Source organism: Pseudorasbora parva, chromosome 12, assembly GCF_024679245.1.
Source record: "Pseudorasbora parva isolate DD20220531a chromosome 12, ASM2467924v1, whole genome shotgun sequence".
Lineage (NCBI taxonomy): Eukaryota > Metazoa > Chordata > Actinopteri > Cypriniformes > Gobionidae > Pseudorasbora > Pseudorasbora parva.
The window spans coordinates 7,386,296-7,411,593 of record NC_090183.1 but is presented as its reverse complement, the minus strand read 5'-3'; the positions used below and the strand labels follow the sequence as shown (position 1 = coordinate 7,411,593).

General features: G+C 38.0%; 1 protein-coding gene across 1 annotated transcript in view; it reads right to left on the bottom strand.

Moving 5' to 3' along the window:
* LOC137093763 (protocadherin-9) overlaps nucleotides 1-25,298 on the bottom strand; it is a 367,001-nt gene that overhangs the window by 337,234 nt on the left and 4,469 nt on the right. The window lies entirely within an intron of this gene.

The window sequence follows — 25,298 nt, the reverse complement described above, 5'->3', positions numbered from 1 at the left end:
TGCTTTCTGTTGTTTGCGCGATGATTAATTGCGACAAGACACAAATAACTTTTGTGATGAATTCATCAAGTGTACCATCAAACAAAGAAAAAGACTGGAGGATATGGAGCGTTGGCACCCACCGGCAAAAACATAAATGTTATGAGCTAAGTAACAAAAGTTCACTTTTCTGGGTTTCAGTCTTGTTCAAATACATCCAGCCAAGGTTATGGGTTTAATTCCCGTGGACTGATAAAATGTCTATCTTGAATGCAATGTAAGGTATTTTGGATAAAAGTTTCTTTCAAATGCATAAAAGTAAAATCTTTACAATTTTAGAAAAGATTTGAACGATGTGCTCACAAAAGTCTGAGCTCTCAATAGATTATAATATTTATACATTTTTAGGAAGTAATATGCCTCAAAATACACAAATCTGAATATATGGCAAATATTTGATATTGCAAATATGTAGTCCTGTTGTACATAATATGAGTATTGTGCTATTGTTGCGGTAAAAACTTTAGTAAATTTTATGTAGTGAAAACTGACCTAAAAGATAGAACTGATCTTAGAAGCAGACAGTTACCTTGCATAACCAGGTTTCTCCACAATATATGTGGCAATATACCCCGCAGAGAGAGAGAGAGAGAGAGAGAGAGAGAGAGAGAGAGAGAGAGAAAGAGAGAGATTTAAGCCTTTATCTGTTGCTGAAAAGATACATATATATATATATATATATATATATATATATATATATATATATATTATATATATATAGATACATATATATATATATATATATATATATATATATATATATATATATATATATATATATATATATATATATATATTATATATATAGATACATATAAACTTGTACTATTTTCGTGAGATCGGGCTCAAATTAACCAAAAACAGGACGTGATGTCACAAGATGCAACCCTAAAAATGACAGAATGCTCACGCATACCTGTTTTTCTTGTCACATTTGCGATGTTGCCCAACACAGTTCAGTACAAGCATCAAAACCGTGTGTCCTCGCAGCAGATCTTGGTTCGTGATGGAGGGACTCCTGCCGCTGATTTGACCCATTTACACGTCTTTCTATTCAAGAGTTCTCAGCTGGTCAGAATACCATCATACATACAACGAGCGCATTTATCCCAGCCCATAGCATTGTTTTGGATGTTCTGTAAGTTCTGTCACGAAATACTCGTAATAAAAGCTGATAAATCAGGTTGTGAACATATCTCTATGCCTTTAGGTCCAGTGTTAAAATGCCAATGTGAACGCTAAGTGGACAAAGACTAAATGCTTTCCTTTTTTTCCCCGGACCAAATGAACCACAGGAACCAAACTACAAGTGTGAACACACCCAAAAACTATTGTTGTGTTGCAACCTTCTGCAATTTTACTAAATTGGTGTCAAACATCCACAATGACTCCCAGATAGAGTTTTTTTCTGATATGCTTCTGTTGTTTCTGGCTAAAAAGCTGAAAGGCCACTCCCCCGACTTTTTATGCTTTCTACAGAGTCTAGGGCTGTCACAATGTTGCATCAGTCATGATCTATATTGTGGTGTTCCAAAAGAAATATTGCTTCTAGCACATTTAAGTTTCCTGAGCTACAAAAGAGCAACCTCTGAGCAATAAACTTCCCTCTGGCAGGAGAGGTAAACAGAAGAGGTGGAAGAGGATGAGAGAGATGAACGTGCGAGTGAGACGGTGGGAGTCCTGCTTACTGAGGAGAGCTGATAAGACAGCTGAGCAGCTTTCTGAGGTGCCATTTCACTCAAACTGAGCCAGAAAATGAGAAGAACTATGACAGGAGAAGAATAAACTTCACTTTACATCAAACATAAACGGGCAGCCACAAGTTCCACTAATGGTAGAATTTATCTGAGTACTAATCAATAGCACAGCTGCTGGCAGTGTAGTTTACAGCCTCTCTCCTTGCTGAGGAAAAGGTTAGACAAGTGTTTTTCTTCTCAGTGTGGTGACAAACCTGAGAACACAAACACATCTATCTGTCTGTCTGTCCGTCCGCCTGTCCTTCCGTTTATCTACAGTCCTTTGTAACCATCCAGATCACCGTGGAAAACAACTTGCAATTCTCAAAACTTTAGCAACCACCTAGAAACATCCTGGTAACTATTTTAACACCTTAGTAACCACACTGACACACCCTAGAAATTGCCTATATCTACCCTCTTGAACATTTGACTACAGTGTCTAGCAAACATCCACATCACCCAAGATATCACATAGGAATTCCCAACTACTCAGAACACCATAGCAACACCTAAGCCATCCTCAAAACACCTTAGCAACCACCTAGCAACACCCTGGTAACTATTTTAACACCTTAGTAACAACATTGACACACGCCCAGAAATCTACACAGAAGCACAGAAATGTCTGTCTGTCTATCTATCTATCTATCTATCTATCTATCTATCTATCTATCTATCTATCTATCTATCTATCTATCTATCTATCTATCTATCTATCTATCTATCTATCTATCTATCTATCTATCTATCTATCCATCCATCCATCCATCCATCCATCCATCCATCCATCCATCCATCCATCCATCCATCCATCCATCCATCCATCCATCCATCCATCCATCCATCTCTGTCCGTCCGTCTATTATTTTTACGTCAAAAAGACAGTTTCTCTTTAAGTTTTACTATCATGGCTGTTTGGATAGACAAACAAGAGCTCACACACACTAGAAAAAAAAATCTATGCTTATGTATTCTTAATGAGTTATAGGCACTAATGCATATACATTAGTTGGAAATGTGTATGTCAGGTTACTTGATTAACATGTGCGATTACGCGTGTATACGTGGTTGTGAGTGTGAAAGCGCCATTACTAGATTTGCAGGAGCTCCCCTGGCACACAAACACACATAAATTAGCTGAGCTACATCACCGTGGCAGCGGCTTTTGTTTTTTTTCTCCTTCCATTGCAATAATTAATATTCTGCTCTTCTCCATTAGGGCTGCTCAGGATTGCCTGAGATTGATTGTTTGTGTTTGATATTAGTGGCTCTTCAAAGCGACTCCTCTGTGAAAATGAAAGAAGGCAGGTGTTACGGCTCAAGAACTGGAAAATTAAATACAGACTTGCACAGCATTATTTCATTTAAATATGAAATGATGGTACATTTATCTACCTCACCTGCTAAATCACAACTGTTTTTGTTTTATTGTTTTTATCGTACATTTTTTGGAGTGTATTGGTCTTAAAATATTAATTCTACTTCTCACAAATTTTGTAACAGCTAGTACAGGGTCATTATTAGCAACTCTGCTGTCTAGAAACATTTGAATCCATTAAAAGATTAAAAGAAAGGAAACGTTTTTTTCATTGTCTTCATTTAGTTTCTTGAACACAGAAGTATTTTAGAGCTTAACATTATAAAAAAGAGCATTTTAGATGTTTTGCAATATACAATGTACAGTTACGCCCACTTTATTAGGTACATCTGTTCAACTGCTTGTTAATGCAAATATATAATCAGCCAACATGGCAGCAATTCAATGCATAAGCATGTAGATGGTCAAGACAATCTGTGCTGAGGTTCAAATTGACCATAAGAATGTGGAAGAAAGGTGATTTAAGTGAATTTGTACGTGGCATGGTTCTTGGTTTCAGAAACTGCAGATCTACTGAGATTTTCATACACAAAAATCCCAAGGGTTTACAGAGAATGGTCAAAAAAGCGTGGGCGAAAATGCCTTGTTGATAAAAAGGCTGATAAAAAGGCAACAATAACTCAAATAAGCACTGTCTGCAGAAGAGCATCTCTGGAAGCACAACACATTCAACTTTGAAGCAGACGGGCTACAGCAGCAGAAGACACACCGGTGACACTCCTGTCAGCTGAGAACAGGAAACTGAGGCTACAATTCACCCCGGCTCACCAAAACTGGACAATAGAAGACTGGAAAAAAACATTGCCTTGTCTGATGAGTTTGGATTTATGCTTTCTGTACAAACCTTCTGATGGCTACATCCAGCAGGATAACATACCATGTCACAAAGCTCAAATCATCTCAAACTGGCTTCTTGAACATGACACTAAACTCTTAACTCACTAAACTCAAATGGCCTCCACAGTCACCAGATCTCAATCCAATGGAATGGGAGATTCACATCATGGCATGTGCAGCCGACGAATCTGTAGGAACTTTGTGATGTTATCGTGTCAATATGGACAAAATCTTTGCTATGAAGAATTAATGCAGTTGTAAAGGCAAAAGGGGGTCCAACCTGGTACTGGGAATGTGTACCTAATAAAGTGGCCAGTGAGAATATTTTGTTGTTTTGTTCCACTAGGAAAGAAAATCATGGCTTTGGAGCATCATGGGAGAAAATAAATGTTTGAAGAAATTACATTTAAAAGTTAACTAACCCTTTAAAAGGGCCTCAAGGCTAACAGCCGTGAAGAACCTGAAGGAAATTCTAAATATTGACATTTCTAACACTGCAAGAAAGAATTTATCAGTTCCAAGATAACTAATGCGGTTCACAAGTACCCAGCCCTTTTGAAACCGTAAGAGCTCCTACCACAGAACTCGATGTGATATGGTCAGACACCAAGAGCTGAGAGTAATTTTACCAGCTTCATTTTGATTCAGTCAGCAATGAGTGAGAGCAGCCTTGAAATGGACATATAGAGGAAGAGATGGCGGTGATGCTTTCTATGTGGAAGAGTTTAATAAAAACCCAGAGACAGGCTGTTTATAGACCATCAAGTCACAAACACAGCGGTAGCTGCAGGGCGGTCTTAATACAGGTCTTGTCTCATACGGAGTGAGGCATACAAATCACGCAGACATAATCCAATCAATCTCAGACGTTGCAGCCCTTCCCAACAAGCTGTGCCGACATAAACAATCCCATATTGGCACGACTGACCTTTAAGATGATTATTTTAAGCAGATCCATGGTGATTTTTCATTCAAATCTATGTATCACCAAATGTAGCCTGTTATTAATATTGACCATCAGGTCATAATAGTTATAATCAATCCAAAAAATCCAGTTTGCTGTTTTTTTGTTTTGTTTTTTCCCCACGCCAAGTGATCTATTTGAAATCTCTCTAAATGAAAACGTTTCCATTTTCATCCATAATTCTGGCAAAACGGAAAGCGCTTTTTTGTTCTCCTCCTGCAAAAGACTCATTTAAAAATGAATGTGCTCAGTGTGGGGGCAGGCCAGTATAAGGCTGTTGTTTGTCAGTGTAGAAAACTGTGACACAGGGTCACTTTCAATAGCGTGAATGTGAGCTGAATACAGGATGAAAGCGTGCCCGGCTCTTTGATATTCGTCAGGGGTTGCCACAGCCCTATGCATTGCGTCGCATCCTCATCCCTCCCACATCTCCTGTATTTGAGCTTCCTCTGAAGAGCTTGGGATATTTTTAAGTCCAGAGGGCCTGAAAGGTTCATCACCTCGGATATGAGAACAATGCAGACACTGTTTGGGGTCGAGGCGGGGGGTTTGGGGCGAGAGAAGAAACGGCCGTTTGTTGGAGCCGGGTGCGTCAGACGTCACCCCTGCCGTAACCTTTTAACGCTTCGCAGAGGAACCCTGGATTGTAATGCCCCGGGGATACAGGGAGCTCTGATAAGGGGTGGTGAATGAGGGTTATAATGTACCCAGCCACTGATATTTAGGGCGGATGTCTTGGAGACATCGAAGACACTGACTCAAGCCATCAGCAGTCAGAAAAGATTGTGAAATGGGGTCATGGGAGATCCACATATTCTAGAGCCCTAGGCTGTGCTGTGCTGTGCTGTGCTGTGTGTGTGTGTGTGTGTGTGTGTGTGTGTGTGTGTGTGTGTGTGTGTGTGTGTGTGTGTGTGTGTGTGTGTGTGTGTGTGTGTGTGTGTGTGTGTGTGTTGAGGGAATGTGTCAAGTGTTGGTTACTTTGTGCAAAACAGTACACATGTTTAATAATTATTGGATATCAGTTCTTTAACTTGTGTGTGTGCGCACGCGTGCATGTGTGATATTTATTAATATCTACTGTTTAAATGTGTTTAATGTCTACTGTTTAATATCTACTAAACGTTTGGAAAAATATATCTTATTCTCACTAAGACTACATTTATATATTCAATGTTATAAGTAATAATAATAAGTAATAAACAGTAATAATGTTTAATAATAATAACTGGTTTCTATTTTAATAATAATCTAGTAATCTATTTTAATATAGTCTTTTTGAGTATCATTTATTTATATGACGGCAAAGCTGAATGTATTATTAGTATTATTAATAATAATAATAATAATAATAATAATAATAATAATAATAATAATAATAATAATTTGTTAAAAAAGTGTTATTGTTTTCAAATAAATGCTGTCATTCTAATCCTAAAAATATACATAATGGTTTCCAAAGACAATAATACATAAATAAATGCATAAATAAAAATAAATAAAGCAGCATAGGCCGTTTTCAACAATGATGTAAAAAACATTATTAATAATTGATCATCAATAATAAGTGATAAAAACTGAGCATAAATCAGTAGGCCTATATTTGAATGATTTCTGAAGGATCATGTGACACTGACAACTAATAATAGTAATGATGAGTAATGAAGCTGAAAAAAAATCAGCTTTGCATTATAGAAATAAATCACATAAAAAAATATTTTTAAAAAATTATATATATATATATATATATATATATATATATATATATATATATATATATATATATATATATATATATATACGTTTTCTTTTAATTATAATAATATTTCACATTATTAGCCTAGTATTATTACTTTTTGATCAAATAAATGCAGCCTTATATAGACTTCTTCCATAAACAAAACAAAAAAATCATAATCATTACAAATATTGACCAGTGGTGGTGTATATGGACTATTAACAAATGAGTATGTTTAACCCATTTTAATTTATGCAAAGAAAATTAAATGAGAATCAATTATATTTTTCCATACATAATTGTTCTTCAGTAGGCTAAATTTGATTCACTTGATTATGGAATTACTTGCTGAATTTCTAGCAATAACATCTATGCAGCATACTGTGGTAGGCCTATATGAATTCGGTCACACCGCCCACCCATATACATGATATGTTTATTAGGACAATGCTACATCCAAGAAAGAAAAAAAGAAAAAACTGCAGATGCTGTCTGCTACTATTGCCAAGCAACCAAATTAGTGCTCCTGAATGCCGGAAAAGTGTGACCAACAGTGCAGCCCTTATCTTTACTATGAGCTCATGACTTAATGGGAGCAGTATTAGCCATAGTGTGCTGCCATCTGTCCAGTACATTAGTGTGTTAAAAAGCATGGGGAAAAAAGAAAGAAATGAGAAACTACGGCATTGCTGGTATTTTTGGCTTCGGAATCACTGAGCACGGCCGCGTGCAGATGGTGAGGTGAAGTCGAGAAGCACGTAAGGGTTGTAAACGAAAGGACACGGAAATAAATAAATAAAACGAGTGGTAGCGGAGGAAATAAATCCAGGTGTCCATGCACTTTATCAGGAGCATTATCGGCTTGATGGCGAGCGCGTGCGAGGGGGGAGACAGGGGCCGGTGTCTGTGTTTGTGGCGAGATAGTGGGAAAACAATTTTACCCTGCTTTGCTAATTCAGCTCTCCGCCTGGATGGAATCGCATCATCTAAATAAGGAAGCCAAATGTTTTACACCTTTGCATATAATGGGGCTGCGATAAGACGTGACTCGTCACTGCCTGAATGACATTTCCTCGCATATTGTTATTTTCCTGCCATGAAAAAAAAAGAAAAGAAAAAAAAATCACATTACGCGGTGAGCAGAGGAGGACGCGCTCGTGCAGCACTGAAGCACGTGGCAGTGTGTGATTTTAAAACCCTGCCATTTCACATTCCCTTGACGATAAAACAACAGACACGGCGTGTTTTATGTTTGCGTTAAATATCCCTCGGTGCAGCACCTCCGTGACAGCTTATTCGCTGACAGATTGATCGTGGCTCTTATGTGTTTTCACATTGTTCAAGTAAATACTGAGAATCCCGACAAGAGCTCCAAGGTTTCAACGGCCCGCTCAGCCGCCTGGATAAAGCCTTGGATCAATACTCATCAGCAATCCATACATCGGACAGATTCGACAACAAAACCTTCTTGGTCACAGACGCGCGTGTACCTTTCAACCTTTCAATAACCCCTTTTTTCTGAGTTTCTTTTCAAGCAATGTTTTGCATAGCTTTCCACTTACATATTGCCAACAGCAGTGTTTCGTATCTATGTCCTAGGGGTTGGTTTTTACTAAACTATTGTTTGTTAAACATATTTGTTGTAAAACATGGGTATGAAACTATGAAATAACATATAGCTAGAAGTTCAATATTTAATATAATAAAAACATTTTTTTTATTTTTTTATTTTTTACACAAATTATCACTGTCACTCAGTTGTGGAGTAATTTCCTCTAATAAAGTAATATAAAAAGTCAGTGCACTTGTTTACCAAGGAGGAAGAGCATGTTTGAGATGACTTTTGAGACATTTAGAAAACTGAAAACTGGTGAGAGCATCAAGGTTGTGGGTTCAATTCCCAGGGAATTCATTAAATGATGAAATATATACTGTGAACATTACTAAATTATTATTAAGTTGTATGTATGCAGCACACATACAAAGCAATTGGCTTAGTAAGACAAAATGTTTCAAGATACCCACCCACCCACCCACACACACACACACACATCTATATATATATATATATATATATATATATATATATATATATATATATATATATATATATATATATATATATATATATATATATATATATATAGTATAAACAGGCTAATTTAACATCTAATTTGAATATACATTACTGGTCAAAAGTTTGGAAACATTACTATTTTTCATATTTTTGAAAGTCTCTAATGCTCATCAAGTCTGCATTTATTGTGGCAAAAATACTGGGGGGGGGGGGGGGTTTGCATTGTGAAATATTTTTAAAAATAAATTTCAAATAATGATATATAATTTAAAACATAATTTATTCCTGGGATCAATGCTGAATTTTCATCATCCAGTCACATGATCCTTCAGAAATCATTCTACTATATATGCTGATTTATTATCAATGATGGAAACAGTTGTGCTGCTTAATATATATATATATATATATATATATATATATATATATATATATATATATATATATATATATATATATATATATATATATACATATATACACGCACATCTATATAGCATGTGATACTTTTTTCAGGATTATTTGATGAATAAGTAAATAAAATAAAAAAGAACAGCCTTCATTTAAAATATAATTATTTTATATTGAGAGAGAGAGAGAGAGAGAGAGAGAGAGAGAGAGAGAGAGAGAGAGAGAGAGAGAGAGAGAGCAAAAAATTCTAGATGTAAATTTTATTCCAGAAAATGCAATTTTACCTGATGTGTCTGCAGTTGGACATTGTTGGTGGAGAAATTCAATAAATGACTTTGTGAAGTGTTTTAATTGAGTTTCATTGTAAATTTAAAACCTGGAATTAGTGTGTAATTTTACAATTCGGGCAGGCCAAAAATGACTATAGCATGAATGGTGGCTCTTCTTAAGTGCAGGAAATGAACTTCCAGATGTCAGGCGGTCAGTAAACAGTGGCTCAGACAATCAGCAAATGGGGAAAAAAAGAAAATGTCTGGCCTGGAGCATTTGGCACCCACTGTGTCATTACAATCAAAAGGCCATCTACATGTATATTTACACTCCAGCACCTGTTCCGTCATCCGCGTCCCTTTAGGAAGTAAATCAGCATCACGGTCTGCAGCTTTTGCCTACCGTCCAGCTCCACACAATCAAGAGTCCACAGCAATCAAGCGAGTTATTTTCCTCGTGCTGGCAAGAGTTAGTAGGCCACTTCAGTGCATTACCTCTCCCGGCCCAGTCGTGAGACTTGTCAATGCGGTGCAATAAAAAGAGATTGAGACTGAAAGTTGAGATTGAGTTTTATTGTCATTTTTACTGCGCCTTACGAACATCGATTTGCCTGGGCCAAGACAAAGCAAGAGATGGATATACAGATTGGAGCGACTAATACCACGCCTGCCATCGTAAAAATCACAGACTGCAAAGTCAGTCTGAAGAGGTGATTTTATGTCTTGAAAATTTAGTCTCAGTGTGCTGAGCACATTTTTTCACTTCAGCGCAGTCTCTGTCTTTCTCTCTCTTTCTTGCTCTAATGGTTTACTTGAACACAAGATGGTGGCCCAAACAGCATTTAGACACTTCAGCCACATTTAAAATCAATGGATGTCATTGCATTAGATAAAAGTCAAACCAAGATATGTAGAAATAAGCATGCACTTCAAGGAAAAGATTATTTTGAAGGTTTCTGGTTGTCGAAAGTTAGTGGAACATCCATGGTTATAGTGATGAACTATTCTTGAGTTTAACTCTGCTAGGACATGTGTGTTTAAACTTCATGAAAAATGTTATATTCACATCACACAATATTCACTTTAGACATTACATTATTGGTTCCTTAGAAGGTAGAATACCTTCATTTGTCGACTTAATTTATCATAACTGACAGCCCTCTCTCATCACCTTGGGATCAGTAAAAGTGCTTATTTGCAGATTCCACTAGTTTGTTTTTGTTTTTTTTTGTTTTTTTTCTAATGCAATGACATTCAGACATGTTTAAGTGTCAATTGGTGCCGCTTACGGGGACCCCTTAAACAATATATATATATATATATATATATATATATATATATATATATATATATATATTTATATATTCATTAAAGGTATAGTTCACCCACAGATGAAAAAAATGAAAATTCTGTCATTATTTACTCACCTCATGTCGTTCCAAACCTGCAAGACTTTTATTCTTGGGCAGACAAATTAAGTTATTGTTGATGAAATCTGAGACTGTTCTGTCAGAGCTATGCAGCTATCACTTTGACACTTCAAAAAGTTCACAATGAGATCTTAAAAATAAACAAGCTTTAAATTTGGCTTTTATTCACATATACACATTGATCAGCGAACATAAACAGAAGCTTAACCAATTCAGCTTGACACGCGAGAACAAACTTCTTTCTGAAGCTCAAACGTGCTGCCTAACACGAGAATGAACCTCATTGGTTCTTGAGGAAACTCAAACATTCTGCGTAACATGAGAATGAACCTCATTGGTTCTTGCGGAAACTCAAACGTGCTGCGTAACACGAGAATGAACCTCACTGGTTCTTGAAGAAGCTCAAACGTGCTGCGTAACACGAGAATGAACCTCATTGGTTTTTGCAGAAACTTAAACGTGCTGCGTAACACGAGAATGAACCTCATTGGTTCTTGCTGAAGCTCAAACGTGCTGCGTAACACGAGAATGAACCTCATTGGTTCTTGCGGAAACTTAAACGTGCTGCGTAACACGAGAATGAACCTCATTGGTTCTTGAAGAAGCTCAAACGTGCTGCGTAACACGAGAATGAACCTCATTGGTTCTTGCGGAAACTTAAACATGCTGCGTAACACGAGAATGAACCTCATTGGTTCTTGAAGAAGCTCAAACGTGCTGCGTAACACGAGAATGAACCTCATTGGTTCTTAAAGAAGCTCAAACGTGCTGCGTAACACGAGAATGAACCTCATTGGTTCTTGCTGAAGCTCAAACGTGCTGCGTAACACGAGAATGAACCTCATTGGTTCTTGCGGAAACTTAAACGTGCTGCGTAACACGAGAATGAACCTCATTGGTTCTTGCTGAAGCTCAAACGTGCTGCGTAACACGAGAATGAACCTCATTGGTTCTTGAAGAAGCTCAAACGTGCTGCGTAACACGAGAATGAACCTCAGTGGTTCTTGTGGAAGCTAGATTTAGTTTTATCTCTTTATTAACTTTTTGAAGTGTCAAAGTGGTAGTTGTGTAGCTGTCTATGGAGGGGGAGAAAGCTATCAGATATCCTTCAAAAGATCATCATATGTGTTCTGAAGATGAACAAAACTCTAATGGGTTTGGAAAGACATGAGGGTGAGTAATACATTTCATTTTTGGGTGAATAATCCCTTTAAAACAAGGGACCGAACTAGTAAAATGTGCTGATGTACTAGTAGGATCGAATTATTAATTTTTGTCCATGACATACATATTTCCCCCCGTTTGTGTGGGGCTCTGTAGCCGCTGTACTGTGAATTAGTTGATGGGTATTTAGGCCTACATTTATCCAAAGCAGCATTCAAGTGTAAGGTTATGCATTCCCTCGGAACCAAACTCATGACCTTCACACAGAAACTCTGCTGTTTAAGCTCCAGGAACACAGTTGCCATAGCTGAAATTGCCACCTATACCCTACTATTGCCTATATTTCTTCACTATTACAGTCCACTGTAGCATGTGGGAGTGGGAGTATTCAAAATTGTTCTGAGGACGGAAAGGAAAATGATTGGTTTACAGGTTTATGCTGAATGAGCGAATAAAAACGAGTGAGCGGATTCGGACACCGAGCGCGCCGCGGAAGGGTCAAGGAATTCATTCCATTTTAATAACAACTGAAAAACAGCTGAAAATCATTTTTTTGCCGTTTGCTTTTTCTATAGTGCACATGTGGAAGTCATGACACCATTTGAACGCCTCAGGGACGTCACTAATGTGAGTTTATATTCCAGCTGGTTTACCTAACGCTGACACTATCATAGCAATTCGTTATCCTCCCTCAGCTGCTTGTCAAAGCAACAGCTGCAACGAACAAGCCCCGGAGCCCCACGCAGACCAATGAACTAGTCCCTAGCCAATCCTGCTCTAAATATTTATGTTATATTTATATAATGTTAAAACAGGATGTTCGAAGCGCTTACCGGACATACCAAATTCTGCTGTCCACCATGAAAGACAGCGCTGATGGGATTACCCTAGCCTTCAAAGATTTGTTTGTGTATTTATTTATCTCTCGGTATTCAATTCCAGCGCAAGCTCATCAAGACATCAGCCCGCCAACGGAGGCCACGCTCCAAAAATGAAGGGATTAAAGAAGGAGTTTAAGCCGGGGATGTGTTTGCTCTGCATTTTGATATCCACCCGTTCACTCAGCATGTGTTTATGCAGCACTTAGATGCCGGTTCTCAACCAAACTACTGCTACGAAGCATCAGACCACATTCAACTCTAATCTGTTTTGGTTCTTATATTATTAAAGTGATTTACTCCTGTTGTGAAGTGTAAACCGATCAAATTAAAAAGGCCATAGAGGGAAAGCTTAGGGAGAAAGGTAGAAATGTCTTTATAGGTGTGTGCAGTCAACTGTTGATGTTGGATTACCACTAATCGCATTGGTAAGCACGTTTTTGGTGCGCTAAATATGCCTTCAAATCTACTTTTACATTTATAATGCAGATCACGCATTACATTTATATGGCAAGAAAACTTGTGAGAATCTTTAGCTACACATTGCCATACGAACAACCATGTTCAGACTGCAGGCAAATCAGATTTAATCTCAAATCGGATCTTTTCAAGCAGACTGTCCACACTATTATTGAAGTTCGAATTGTAATTTAGGGAGGAGCGAACCAATCTTCCAATCAACAGCCAGAGTATATAAACAGCTGCTTACCTGTCCTCAGTATCAGATGTTCCAGCATCCCACCACCTCCCCAAACTCCACCTTTATCTTAGGTACCCTGCCCTTTATAACAACACAATCACATGGTAATGCGTATCAATAGTACGAGTGTGCAATCTCGTGGAATGGATATGCAAAAATGAGTTTTTCGTGTGCATATGATAAGCACTTTATGGCGTGCATATGACACACTCTTGGTTACATTGGGGGTGGTGGGGTGGGGGGTTCATATGTATAATACGCCATAAAGTGCGTATCATATGCACGCGAAAAACTCGTTTTGGGGTAAACATTCCACGAGATTGCACACTTATACTATTGATACGCATTTTTGTGAGATTGGCCTCTATATAATAATTTAGTCACTGTGGGGGTATATCACAGCTTGAGTTGAAGCTGCTTCATCGAGTCCCTCATCAGCCAAATAAGCTTAACCTAAATATTTCAAGATTATATGGGCAAACGAACTTGTTAAATGCCAAGTGATCAAATAAGATCTGTGTCCGGACATAACAAACCGATCTGCATGGGTTGCTATAATGATGAAGGCATACACTCATTTGTGATGAGGCTTTCAAAAAGAATGCAGGAAGGAGGCGCATCATCTGGCTCTCCAAATAAGCAGTCTTTAGACATTCCATTTGAACACTGTATTAATACTTCTGGAATTTCCGTCACCAGTTTTAATGTTATCAGAATGTGTTGCGTTAAGAGTGACGCATAAAAGCAGCTAAAGCCTCCAGACTGAGACGCATCTGTAAAAATCTGACTGGAATCGCCTTTCAAATCACCTCCATATGTGGTTTGAATAAGATTTTTGGTAAAAAGAAGAAGAAGAAGAAAGACTGTTTTGTTGTCCGGACTTTCAAAAACTCATCTGGATAAAATCAGATTTTTGCTGGCAGTCTGAACATGGCCTTACAGTAAATTGCGCAGCAAGCAATAGCCGTCATTTCACTATCTAACTACCCGATATAGTCCAATTATGAGTAACCCACTTCAAGCCAAAATAACCTTGAACTTGGTTACATGTTGTTTTTGCCAAAATAACTTGCAAGATGTGTGATATTCCATATCTTAAGCAAAGTAAACAGAGATTACAATGTGTTTAGTTTAATTTCTTTGACATGTTCATGTTCTATCACTAGTCTATTTTTTAGACATCTATAACATTTTGATTGCACAAATTTTCCCTTGTTTTAGTCCAGACGTCAGGGCTGTGTTTGGACGTCTATTAACTTCTTTTAAATGCAAAATTGCTTGCTGAGTGTGAGTTATATGTGTTTGATTCAGTAAAAAGTTCCTCATTAGAGTCATTCGTTCAGGAATCGGAACACTTGTGCTGTATTTTTTTGAGCTGATTTATTCATTCATTCGGGTCATTCGGGTCATTCACACATAGTCATTCGTTCGGGAATCAGACTTCATTGTTTGCACTGTATGCTGTGGACTCATTAAAAGAACTGACTCATTATAATCATTTGTTAAAGAATCAGACTTCACTGTTTCCAGTGTATGTTCTTCGAATCACTAAAATGATCCGACTCATCCTGATCATCCATTTGGGAATCAGACTTTATTGTATAAGCTGTATGTTTTTGATCCACTAAAAAGAACTGGCTTATATGAGTGTAGTTCATTCGGGATCACCCTGTCCTTAGTATAGCTGTGTTGCGATGACACTGAATAAGTACTGCATTTCTGTCTCCAGTGTTCTGATGCAGCCGTCACAACCCTTAATTCTTGTTATGGTAGTTGTAATGTTATACAGTTCTCAATAAGAACCAGTTCTTGGTTCCCAAACATACTTTTAGTCCATGTCTCTAAGCTTTGAGGTCATCACAATGAAGTTGAACTGATTGTGCTTCAGAACCCGATCCATACTGAACAAAAGTCATTCAAATCATTGAAATTTAATATTACCATAAGCTGCATGTGCCCCAACAAAAACCAAAATGATTACAATAGCACTGTCTGCAAATGGTTCTTAATGTTGCACTTTTGCGTTTAGTAATTCGCCACACAGAACACATTGTGGTAGGTGAAAAACAATGTATCCATTATGCAAATTAACCCATATTTAATACAGTCTGGGTCTTATGTTATTGTACTTTGTACAGTTTTATTTTTATGCTGTATGCTAGTGTTCTTTTAAAATGTACAACATTACAATTGCAGTTATTGTGAGACTCGGAAATGTTTGTCCAATAAAAGTCTGTCACGTATAAGAATGTGCAAGCAACTAGTAATAGAATAGCAAGTAGCAAATCATGGGAACTTCCTATTTCAGTAAGAAATGTGTCATTATAGAAAATTGTGTGCATTCGTTCAGCTGGTATTTTCCAATATAAAGACCTGCGGTGTGTAAAATAGTAAAGCATGGCACTAACAGCCAAGGTCATGAGTTCAATTCCCAGGGAATGCTTGAATAAATGTAAGCAATGTATCCACAGGACATATAAAGGTCTACAAACCAAAATACATGTCTGTTCATCTTAGGCTATAAATACAGTTCTTCACTTTTTCTCTTACTGTCATTAACTTTTTAAACTCTGCTTTTTCAGTATCCTTAAATCCTTGAAATTTCAAACTAAGCAAAGAGCTTCAGGGTTCTGTCCTTTCATATCTCACAGACAGATTTTAAACAGTTCATATCCCTGCTGTTCTAAAGCTAGAGGCAACATATTTGTAATATGGCTTTCCTACACCGGATTTCAAAGCGATACATCCCTTCAGATTTTGATTTTATTCAGTTTGCCGTTCTTATAATAGAACTTGTTAAGTTAAATTGCACTTGTATTGATCTATAATTGTAAATCTATCTAAGAAGCTCATGTGTTACTGGTGCAATGCGCAGTGACAGCTGGCAGATCTATATCAGTTGTGTTTATCATTTTACTATCACTCGAGAGCAACAGAACTTTCATACATCTTCAGACTATTAAATATGCATATTCATATACTGTTTTTATGTCTTGTTTACTTGATATACCTCTTCATTAGTCTATTTTTCATAGACGAGACCTGCTTTGAGCAGTCAAGTTTTGTGCTTCAAAAGTTAACTTGTGATTGTAAGAGATGCACGCTTTCCAAACTTTGATAAACCTTAGATCTGCGTGATGAAAGTGTTACATTGAGTGAATAATGACGAATGCTTTTATCTGCAGTAAAACCCGATTAACTCCAAAAGTGCAATTTTCAGTGTCAAAAGCAGTGGACTAAAAACCAGAAAGGAAAAAAATCGCTTTTCAACATTTATTATGAAATTAAAAAGATAAACTTTCACTGTTCAAACAATGCTCAGCAGAAAACAAAAACAAAATAATGATATTAATAGTCATCAAGGATTACTTGAGCTGCATACAGATTGCAGTGGGGAAGTACATTATAACAAGCGAAAGAAAAAAATATGCAGAAACAAAATCATAACAGTCCATTATAGAATAACACAGCACATTAAGCAAGATTACCAGGAGGTCAATTTACATAAAACATCTTTTATGTACATTATAAATTACGGTGGGTGCAGTGGAGGGGTGGAACAGGAGAAATTCACTACAGATTATGATAATCAAAGCTATTAATCTGAAGAGAAGGGGGTGCAGTGATCTGACAGGATGACTCCTTCAGCCTTTGGAATGGCCCTACAGGGCTCATTGTGTCATCGTTTCAGAGAAGCAGCACCTAAGGATGGACACAGTACTCTCTCAGAAATCAAGGTTCTTCGACAGTTCTTCTTATCACTGCTTTTTGGAGGGTTTCATTTAGTCGTATTGCTCTTTAGAGATTAGAAAAGTTCTTGATGTTACATCTTCTTTAGATCAGAGCAATGGTTTCTGGGTTCTATAAAGTGGATGGTTTTCTGTGAAGAACAGTTCTTTGTGTGTCTAACTGGAACCTTCATTTTTAAGAGTGTACAGTGGTGTTCATGTGGGGTGTGTGTCTTCCGTCCCAAAAATGTTGAGATGAATTGTGCACATTAGATGAACCCCTACTGTTCCTCAGGTGAGCATTTGAAACAGTGTGAAAAACATGTGGACAAAAATGAAAGTGTCCAGAACATCACAAACGAGTCAAGAAACATTTTCTTCCACCGTATCTACTTTAGCCATTTCATATCGTGTAGGTTGTTACCCAAATGCATCCTTCTGGTGTCATTCAAAACTGCAGCATGTAGGTACCATAAGATTAAATAAGCAGAGAGACTTCTGATGTTACCGTGGTAGGGTTTAATAATTGGTTTATATTCTTCATGATATATAATTAGGAATCATGCAATGGCCATAATCAATCAAAGTTAATATGTGTATGAGAATGAAGGATAAAAATATGGAAATAAAAATCCAAAGGATTTCATCTAGCCTCTCAGAGATCGCAGAGCGGCTCCAGGAGCCATCTCTTATCAATCAGTTTGCTTTATGAAATTAAATTATGATAAATGATGCTGACTTTTGCTTGTGACTTCAGCAAATGAGCTGCCAGAGAGCTGCTAGAGGAAACAACTAAACACATCGAAACATTCATCTTTTGGGCTCTTCATCTCATCACTTCTCCTCTCTCTCTCTCTCTCTCTCTCTCTCTCTCTCTCTCTCTCTCTCTCTCTCTCTCTCTCTCTCTCTCTCTCCTTTTGACTAAAACAATCATTCTAAAACATACAGACAGAAACTTACTTGATCTTAAAACCTATTTGGACATTTAAACCCCGCTTAAAATGCTGCTGGAGCCCATAGCCTCGTGGGCTTAAAAGCCATTGCCAGAAATGAGTAAGAAATGGCTAAGAAAAAGGTCTTGCGTTATTTTGTATCGTTGCTAGGGCCACTTACTTTGATATTTTGAATGTCTTTTTAAGTGTGGATTAAATGTCCAAATAATTTTTTGAGGCCACTGAAGGTTCATTTAGTTGCATTTACTTACAATCGTGAGAATATTTGTGTGATCATGAAAATGATGGGGTGGGGAGACAAATTTCAGGCATTTGTTTCAACAACAACTGTCTGAAAATCTTCAAAATCCTGGTAATTTGCCAATGGTCTGTGCTAGTTTGGGTATTAAATAAATAAAAACTCCCCCTCGTTTGTTGTTAGCATAGCAGAAGTATGTTTATATTGTCCATGCAGAGGAGGAAGGTCTTGCTTGACGTTCTACCACACACCAACAACTGTGTGACTGTATAAAAGTCTTGAGCTTGCTAAAAAGTTCTGCCAGTACCACAGTGGGGTGCCTTCAACCCTACCTCAAACGTACAGTTTATTTCTATATTTAGGAGTTTCACACAGGCTTTGCAATGGTCGACCTGAGGCAACGTTCCATTCTTGCACCGCCTCGCCTCGTCTGTCTTCCATCATACCCTATCAAAAGCAGTTTGACAGTTTGGCTCCAAAATGGGCTATAAAGGCAAAGTACTTTAGACCCAGTGAGTTCAACTTGAACTTCAGAAGCTGAACCTCACAGGGACAAAACCGGGGAGTTTTCACCTCGGCCTCGGCCTTGGGTGCAGAACGTGCACAATCAATGGTCTGAAAGATAAGCTCTCTTGTTCCCACCGGGGGATTTGACTAACTGCCCTGGAGGCAGAATGAGTTACATAAGAGAAACGGACAGCCGTGTAAATTTCAGAATTGCAAGCCACTGCCGTATGGGCTGAAACAGCAAGACTGACCCTTAAACTGAAAGAGATTTGTGTACAAAATGGATTTGGAGAATTAGGAACGTTTCCAAAGAAAAGAATCTTTGGTTTCCAATGTGTACATTTGGGACAAACCCAAATGTTAGATGTTACAATGTTAGATTACTCTGTGGTTCCAATGTATTGTGTAAAATTGTTGCAGTGATGGTAAAAAAAAGAGAAAATGCATTAATTAAATCCCTTGTTCACCAACCACTGGTCTTAAAAGGTATAGTTTCCCCAAAGATGAACATTCTGTCATCATTTACTCACTTTTGTGTTGTTCCTAACCTGTATGACTTCGAGAACTATTTTTGCCTATGTAATTATATACACCGGGGTCCAAAACAACACTGTACCCCACTTACTTTCACTGTGTGGACTAAAAACAATTAAAGGGATTGTTCACCCAAAAATGAAAATTCTGTCATTATTTACTCACCCTCAAGTTGTTCCAAACCTTTATGAATTTTACTCTTCTAATGAACACAAAAGAAGATATTTTAAAGAATGTCGGAAGTCAAACAGTTGATGGATCCTATTGACTTCCCTAGTATTTTTGTAAATCAAAAGGGGTCCATCAACTGTTTGGTTTCCCATATTTTTCCAAATACCTTCTTTTGTGTTCAGCAGAAGAAATAAATTCATGTTTTGGAACAACAAGGGTGAATAAATGATGATTTTTTTTGGAAGAACTATCCCTTTAATGCCGTTTACAAAATATCTCCTTTTGTATTGTACACAAAGACAAACAGGTTTTAGATTGACATGAGGTAAATGATGACAGAATGTTCATTTAATAACATAACACTGCACCAGTCCAACACGATTTACATAATATTTAATCGAGTCTCCCTGTAAACCAGTCAAAGAGGAGCTGAACAACACGTAATAATGAATTGCAGAGCCTCTTTATGCAAGACAATGAGAGGCAGCGAGCAGCCGCAAGTGTTGTACCCTAGCTAAATCTCTTTCTCTGGCCCAACGGAGCCCCTCCATCAGCTCAACGTGCCAGATATCGCAACAGACATCCCCCTCAGGTGCAATAATGTCACAGTCCATTAATCTTCTCAAACTTCAGGCCCTGATCCTGGGAGCCCCGTCCATGCTAATCCCTTATTAATGTGGCAAATGAACCTGTGGAGAAAGAACTACTCCCTCCCGGCCCTTCACCATCACAATGCGGAGTCTATTACCGCCTTCCCCCGTACCGTCTCGAGTCTCTACTGTTTGCATTAGGATGTCCATTCATTGAAGCATAAAGCCACTCGAGAGAGCTTGAACACACACACACACACACACAGCTTCATTCCACACATTATTCGCTCCGTGCCCTCGCTAGTAACCTTTGTCTAGCACACATATGGCGGAGCATGAGCTCGATGCATGAGTAATCTCTTTAGATTCAATGTTGCAATTCAAGTCAGCAACCAGACACTTTTTGTTCCATTTTGATTTTGTTTTAGCTCGTTGAGACTCCCAGGATAGGCTATGCGTACAGATTCCTTCTATTATGTGACAGTGGGGAAAAACCTGACTGCACTCTGCTTTGCCAGATTAGAGGACAGCTCAGTAACAGAGGAAACAGTGCATGTGAGACAATCATCTGGTCTCTAAAAACAGTTCCACTGAATCTCTGGGGTCTGATTGCTTCCTAATCCAAACAGAATAACCACATCGCTTCGGCATAATTGCGAGTCATTACTTCTAGCACTCACTGGTAGAACTGTTAGCCTGCTCTTAGTGCTTGGATACATATTAATGCGGCTTTCTAAGAATCTATATTTTTGGACAAAGATCAGATAAGACATCTGAATCTAATAGAAGTGGTATAAGTGAATTTTGTAATCTGAGCAATTGCTTCTACATTCCCTGCATCTAAGTATAAGCAGAGGGATGGTTCTCTAGCATGAAAGACAAGCCCTCATATAAATGCCTGTATGACTTTGGTTTGCTATGAGCAGTCACTTCCCAGTTTAATTTCTTCAACTGAGTTTATTAATCAGGCTTGTTGAGGAGTTTTCCCGCAGAGCGGAGTCTTGCACACTATGCATGCACGCTTAATCAATAACCTAAATGTTTCATGCACTTCGTAATAGACTTTTTAATGCGCCTCCATCCTGAGAAGCTATTGAACCGTGATGTGTTTGCCCCATGCAATAAAAAAACTACAAACGAGAAATAAATGGCCTACTCTGATTATTTTGCAATAAACGCTGTTCATCAACGAGTTCTTTGGAAGGTGAGCAATTTGTATCTGTTATATGATTGAATTTCACTCCAAATAACAGTAAAGTGACAGACAAATGGGCAAGGAATGATACTCATTGATTCATGGATACACAGTGGAAATGTCCCTACAATACTTATCATTATTAGCAGCGGCAGGATCGAAAGTTGACATATTATTGCACTTTTAAATCATTTTAGTGCATGTACATTAATTGTGTGACTTGACACGTTCTTACAGTTCAAAAAGTAAAACATTTTCCTAACAAGATCCTACGTTTAATTCCAAGGGAACTGACAAAATGTAAGCTTTGAATGCAATGTAATTTGCTTTGGATAAATGCATTAATGCTCGCCTGATGGTCTTACACCTGAATCGCTTCTGCTTGGTCTTAAAGGGATAGTTCACCCCAAAAGGAAAATACTCATAATATATATTTCTTCTGTACATAAAATAAGTCATTTTTAAGGATGTTTGGTTCCAAAAACATTGGACCCCTTTGACTTGCCTTTTGTTGTGAACTATCCCTTTAAAGCAGTAGTTTGAGTCGGCCACCTACAATTTTGGCCAAGCAAACAAAAATGGTTTTCTGCACCCCTGACTATTAGACAGGTTTGCATGTGCTCATTGTTGTTTGCATTGCCAAAGTTCAGTCGGTGAACAGAAAGGCCAAGTGTTAATTGCCCTACGGTTGTCAGCAGAGGTTTTGGGTGCCATAAAAAGCCTTCCACTCATGTGCCTCTAGCTGTGCTAACTATCTCTGCATGGAGGCTGCCCCAGTATCTATGAGCTTTAGAAAGGAAACGCACAGTCAATGGCTTTTAAAGGATCGAGACAGAAACACAAAGGGCAACCCCTGTTCAAAAAACAACCCCTCTGGACTGAGCGAACAGTGCATTTCACAGTATGGTACAATCCATCTACAGCGTTGACAGGCATCTGTCTCTGCGCTTACAGTGGCGGCTATTGTTTTGGGTCACTGAGTCATTCGTAAAAGACATGTACAGCACGACAGCATGGTTTCCCAATAGGACAGTAGCTGCAGAGGCCACTCTCTTGGCCTGGATTGCAGTTCATTATGTAATCTGTCGTTCTACATTGGTGTACTCCTTTCTTGCTCCCTACAGTGCAAATCTGAGACAGGGGGAAGGAAAGTGAATGCAATGAATTGCCTTGCATATCCAAAATCTCATTGAAAAACCTCTTGAAATGCCTCATTCAGTTTGATTCTCTTGTGGGGAATGGGATGAATTGCAGGAGGGTCGTGTCCTGTGTGGCCTGCTCCGATGCATGTTCGTGATCTGGACCGCCCACACAAGAGCAAGCCAACCCAGACACCCCCATCTTCCAGACTTGCATCCGCCCGAGAAACAATATTAGACAAGCTTTTGTTTGTACAGCTTTCTCGCTAAAGGAAATTATACTCAACCAACCTGGAATATGCAGAGTAGTGTGTGTTTACCTCAGCTATACTTTGTGGACAAAATTATCTCCTGAAGTGACTTCCAGGGATTTCCTCAATTGGAAAAGTGATTCACACAAACAAAACAATATTTTGAGACAGGCTTAGTCTGTAGTAATAATAAATAACCGTTTGTATACATATATATGTGTGTGTGTGTGTGTGTGTGTGTGTGTGTGTGTGTGTGTGTGTGTGTGTGTGTGTGTGTGTGTGTGTGTGTGTGTGTGTGTGTGTGTGTGTGTGTGCGTGTGTGTGTGTGTGTGCCTGTTTATGTGGTTTATGAGGACACAAATTTGTATAACTACATGCGTATTACACTGGTATTACACTATAAATGTGGTTTATGAGGACATATCAAATGTCCTCATAATTCAAACGGCCTTAAAAACATACTAAATTATGTTTTTTTTAGAAAGTAAAAATGCAGAATGTTTCCTGTGATGGGTAGGTTTAGGGGCAGGGGCAGTGTAAGGGGATAGAAAATACGGTTTGTACGGTATAAAAACCATTACGCCTATGGAGAGTCCCTGTAAACCACATAGACCAACATGTGTGTGTGTGTGTGTGTGTGTGTGTGTGTGTGTGTGTGTGTGTGTGTGTGTGTGTGTGTGTGTGTGTGTGTGTGTGTGTGTGTGTGTGTGTGTGTGTGTGTGTACGTGTTTGTCTTCTTTTTGATTCTTTGAGCATAGCATTGCCATCAGAAGTTGTTCTATCTTGTCCTTGGAAAGCATCCATAAGTTGTATAGAGTATTTAACTTTAAAAAAAAACAAACAAAAAAAAAACAAAAAAACAACAACACAGAGTTGTCCCTAGAGGTGAGCTTATTCTGCCCTCAATTAGGAAAACAGCCATATTTAATTCATGAATAATTAAAAAGTTTTTTTCTTCAATAAATAAAACACAAATTGTCCAAATTGATCTTATTCTGTCCAAAAAACATTAAACAAACATCCATAAATAAACTGACAAATAGTTAATTATTAAATTAAGTTTTTCTACAAAAAAAATCTACAAATTGTCCCCAGAAATTAATGTATATAAACACTCATAAATGTTTTTTAAGTATTATTTTAATTGGCATCATAATTAGCCTTAAAAACGTAAGGTTTTTCAGATAGCTAAGTAAACAAGCGTGTGTGTGTGTTTGTTCTCCAACGGTCAGACCTTATCTTAACAGCCATAACCAATCTGTTGTGTATTCAGTCCATCATTAGACATGAGCTGTTTACTGAGAGAGATGCTCCCATACACACACATACACACACACACAGACAAAAGGGCAAGGGAAAGACAAGGAGCGAGAGAGAGAGGAAAAGTGAGCGAGAGAGAGAGAGAGAGAGAGAGAGAGAGAGAGAGAGAGAGAGAGAGAGAGAGAGAGAGAGAGAGAGAGAGAGAGAGAGAGAGAGAGAGAGAGAGAGAGAGAGAGAGAGAGAGAATGAGAGAGCAAAAGAGAGAGAACGAGTAACTGCCCCCATTTCTTCCCCATGCATTACAGACACTGCATGTTGGCCCATAGCCAGAATATGCCATACAGAACAACAGTGCCACCTAAAGGTAATATTCCCCTCCCTCCCTCCCTCCCTCCCTTTCTCATACCCACCCCTCCCTCAACTCTCTCCCTCATCATCTGGGTTTCATACTATGAAATGCTGTGCTTGGCAACTTGCTTTTGCGATTTTTAGTGCTTTATACAGTAGAACTGTTTTTGAGAAATATGCATATATAGCAAGCCAAAGAGAATACTGTTCTATACTGAAGGTCTGTGACAGTTTATTGGTGTAGAATGTTGAAACCATTGGATTTAATGAACCAGGAGATAATGTTTAATGTTGTGTGTGTGTGCGCATTTTATATTAGTAGATTAACTCCAGAGCAAGATTAATTAAGAAAACGGAATCATAGAGGATGCTAATTAACGCAGAAAATAAGAAAAGGATTCAAACTCTGTGAATTTCAGTGGTTATTCATACAAGTGATGATTTGTTTGATAATGCCTGGACTCAAATCCATTTCTTCCACAAAGGAGTTTCGATGTCGAAATGAGAAAATGGTGATCGAAGTAGACAGGCGAGAAAAAAATGTTTCTTTCACAAACTCTCGGAGCATTGCATCTTTGAACCATGACAAAGCAGTGAAATTAAACTGAATCTAGCCTCTTGAAAGTAATGTTGGATTCTTTTCGAATCTCACCCATAAACCCAATTGATTATCCAGGACTTGTTGCAAGTAAAGGTTTATAAATTAAAAAATAAATAAAGAGAAGAAGAAGAAGGAAAAAAAACACAGAAATGCATGTGGTAA